Genomic DNA, 4061 nt, shown 5'->3' with positions numbered 1-4061 from the left:
GGTAGATCTACTAATATGCTCTTTCCCAACTTGAGTACAGCCCAGCAGCTATGTAGGCCAAAGAAAAAGTATTCAAATGTGTGTTTCTAGTTTGCTTGGAAGGCAGGCTGTATTTGCCTGTAGCTTCTAGGTCCCAAATTTCAATCTTAGCTATGTGTGCTTGGTATTTGAAAACTTTATACAGTCATTTATTTCATGGTTATGGTTAAGTTAGTAATTAAAAGTAACTATGCACCTCTCTCTCTCTCTCTCTCTCTCTCTCTCTTTCTCTCTCTCTCTCTCTCTCTTTCTCTCTCTCTCTCTCTCTCTCTGTCCGTCCGTCCATCCATCCACCTATCCACCTATCCATCGATCTATCGATCTATCTATCTATCTATCTATTTAACTGGGTTGTATATGGTGAGTTTATTGAATAGCAAATATTCAAAGAAGTAATTTAGATCTTCATTGTTAACATTGCGGCATTCCTCAGTACCGTTCTGTGCAAAAACCATGCACCATTGTTGGATGCAGCCTGTAAGATGCTTACCTTTCTTGTTTCATAATGGTGACTTTCAAAGATGGGCCATGTGGGTTTGCAAATTCTGCTGAACTGCAGCTTCTAGTGCTCTTTGGCATTTGCCATGCCAGCGTAGGCCACTAGCGCCTGTGTTTGGCAACTGAAAAATCACATTGCTCTTAAGTGACTCAAAAAAGCTCAATAAAGCAATAAATAAATAAATAAATAAATATTTATTAATAAAACTGCAACTTAGTTTTGCCATCCAACATACTACATTTCAAGCCTTTTGTTATTTTCATATTTTTATTAGTAATGTCAGAAACCACATTTTGAATGTTGTCTTGTACTGAATTGGATCTTTCAGATACGGAATAGGAACTAATTCTGGATTTATCCATTAGCTTTTGGGGGGCGGGTCACCATTAGTGTTAAAATCGCATGTCAAAAAGCTTGTGCCTGCCCTGGGGATAATGAAATAGTGCAATATTCTCTTACAGCAATTCATTTTCAAAGGCAATTGTCAATTGCTAACTCTAGCCCATTTGAGAGGAAGACTGTGAGACAGTCGAAAGAAGCCAACTTAATTGATTGGGGCACAAAAAAGTATTAGTGGATAAAAAGTGCCAAGGTGGCAATGAAAAATAAAAAAGAGTACATATAACCCCTGATTACTGACAGGGAATTCTTCCACTGCAAAACCTGAAGCCAATTTTTGGTCCTTGATCTCTCTTAGAGCACCAAGGGTGTTAATCATTAAGGGTGGGGTAGGAGAGCCCTTGTGATCCTTAGCTGTGAAAGGACAAAATCATTTCTTAAGAGCAGCGTAATTGTTCACAGCAGGGGCTTAAGGCACTTTGAAACCAACCTCAGAGGCTCTGTGGGGCTTCCATTTCCATCACTCTCAATCTGGAATCTGGTAAGGAAAGGCTTGCCAGACTTTTTGATTGCCTTTTGAAGAAATGTCCTACCACCCTTTGAAGAAAACTGCCCACTTCCCATCTATCTCTCATGCCAGAGCTGCTGCACTCAGGCTGAATGCTGCCTGGCCCTATTTCCAAAGGCCTCTATAGGCATCTTCTCACCTTGCTGACTGGCTGGGTGAGGTGCTATTTGCATGGTAACAATGAGGAACAGTACATCAGCGGGCCAACCAGGGTGCCAATAACAAGCAGGAAGAGGGAGATTGTGATCCCACTATATAGAGTGCTGGTGAGACCACATTTGGAATACTGTGTTCAGTTCTGGAGACCTCACCTACAAAAAGATATTGACAAAATTGAACGGGTCCAAAGACGGGCTACAAGAATGGTGGAAGGTCTTAAGCATAAAACGTATCAGGAAAGACTTAATGAACTCAATCTGTATAGTCTGGAGGACAGAAGGAAAAGGGGGGACATGATCAAAACATTTAAATATGTTAAAGGGTTAAATAAGGTTCAGGAGGGAAGTGTTTTTAATAGGAAAGTGAACACAAGAACAAGGGGACACAATCTGAAGTTAGTTGGGGGAAAGATCAAAAGCAATGTGAGAAAATATTATTTCACTGAAAGAGTAGTAGATCCTTGGAACAAACTTCCAGCGGACGTGGTTGGTAAATGCACAGTAACTGAGTTTAAAGATGCCTGGGATAAACATAGATCCATCCTAAGATAAAACACAGGAAATAGTATAAGGGCAGACTAGATGGACCATGAGGTCTTTTTCTGCCATCAGTCTTCTATGTTTCTATGTAGGTGCTGCAGTACAGCCTCTACCCATCTGATTTTCTGTGCCGGAGCAGTCACCTAAAAGTAATTTTATGTATGTATGTATGTATGTATGTATGTATGTATGTATTTATTTTTTATTTGTTTATTTATTTATTTATTTATTAGATTTGTATGCCGCCCCTCGCCAAAGACTCGGGGCGGCTCACAACAGTAATAAAAACAATATAGCAGTGGAACAAATCTAATATTAAAAAAACATATAAAACCCTATCGTTATTTAAAAAAACCAAACAGCACATTCATACCAAACATAAAACAAAGTATAAAAAAAAGCCTGGGGGAAAGGTGTCTCAACTCCCCCATGCCTGGCGGTATAAGTGAGTCTTGAGTAGTTTACGGAAGGCAAGGAGGGTGGGGGCAGTTCTAATCTCTGGGGGGAGTTGGTTCCAGAGGGCCGGGGCCGCCACAGAGAAAGCTCTTCCCCTGGGGACCGCCAAACGACATTGTTTAGTCGACGGGACCCGGAGAAGGCCCACTCTGTGGGACCTTATCGGTTGCTGGGATTCGTGCGGTAGCAGGCAGTTCCGGAGGTACTCTAGTCCACTGCCATGTAGGGCTTTAAAGGTCATGACCTACACTTTGAATTGTGACCGGAAACTGATCAGCAGCAATAGTCTCGACAAGCTCATCCCAAGGCTTTCCTCTCCTGTCCGGTTGTATCTTATGATTCTTGACGAACTTTTATTTTCTTTTATGTACACTGAGAGCATATGCACCAAGACAAATTCCTTGTGTGTCCAATCACACTTGGCCAATAAAATTCTCCTTTCCTCTCTTCTTTTCCTTCTCTCCATTCCCTTCTCTTACCCCCTTTTTTGGTCTTTATTCAATCTACCATTATTTAAGATTTCAGTAGGGAAAAATGGCTGCATCCAGCCAGCACATTTGTTCCTTTTTAACTCACTAAATGTTTTTCCCACCACTTCTTTATGTCCATTTCGTCAGTTTCACATGCATGCTGCTTTCCCCCAAATGGTTTAGGGCTGTGATTATTGATTGACAGTTAATAGTAACCCTAATGTCTGCACCTTTTAAATCATACTAACCACACTAATCAATTGTATAGGCAAGTGGCCATTTCAAACATTTTAAATCCAACATTAATGGCAGGCAAAAAGGAAACAAACATCCAGCCTCAGCCTCTCTCAATTGATCTTGCAAAACTTAATGCATGAGAGACTATTAGGAGAACCTACAACTATTGGTTAGATTGGGGAAAAACAAATTCTGGAAGTCACCCATGGCAAACCAGCAAGGACACTTCCCATGTGGTTCCCTGAAATTGCCAAGGAGGATGGCATGGATTCTGGCTCCCAGAATAATCTCTTTTGGAGATCAGGATGGCAGGTGTGGAAAACACAGCTGGAAGGTGTGTACCCAGAAGGTGAAGGCTTAAGTAGGCTTGATAGTCTCCCACCTGTGTTGTGGTTAGCTCTGGCCCAGCTCCTGCCCCAAGGACTGTGGATGTGGGGGAGACATCCACATGCTGCAGGCCTGTTTTGCCCCCGGTGGAATCTGCTGATGAAGGCTCCTCTGACCAAGAAGACATGAGTGACAGGGAGGAGGAGAGTGTGGCAGACAGCTCAGAAGGAGATCAATTATCTAGCTCCTCCTTGGATTCAGAACAAGAGTTAATGATACAGCCACGCATGCGGAGAGCGATGCATAGGCAGCAACAACTGAGAGATTATTATCAAAGAAAATGAGGCCACCTGTGGTTGGGTGGGGCTGTGGTCATTAGTGAGGCTGCTATAAATAGCAGCCTGTGGGTTTGGCCATTGTGGAAGATT

This window comes from Erythrolamprus reginae, chromosome 1 (genome assembly GCF_031021105.1).
Source record: "Erythrolamprus reginae isolate rEryReg1 chromosome 1, rEryReg1.hap1, whole genome shotgun sequence".
NCBI classification, from domain to species: Eukaryota; Metazoa; Chordata; class Lepidosauria; order Squamata; family Dipsadidae; genus Erythrolamprus; species Erythrolamprus reginae.
Note: the sequence above shows the minus strand (reverse complement) of the source record.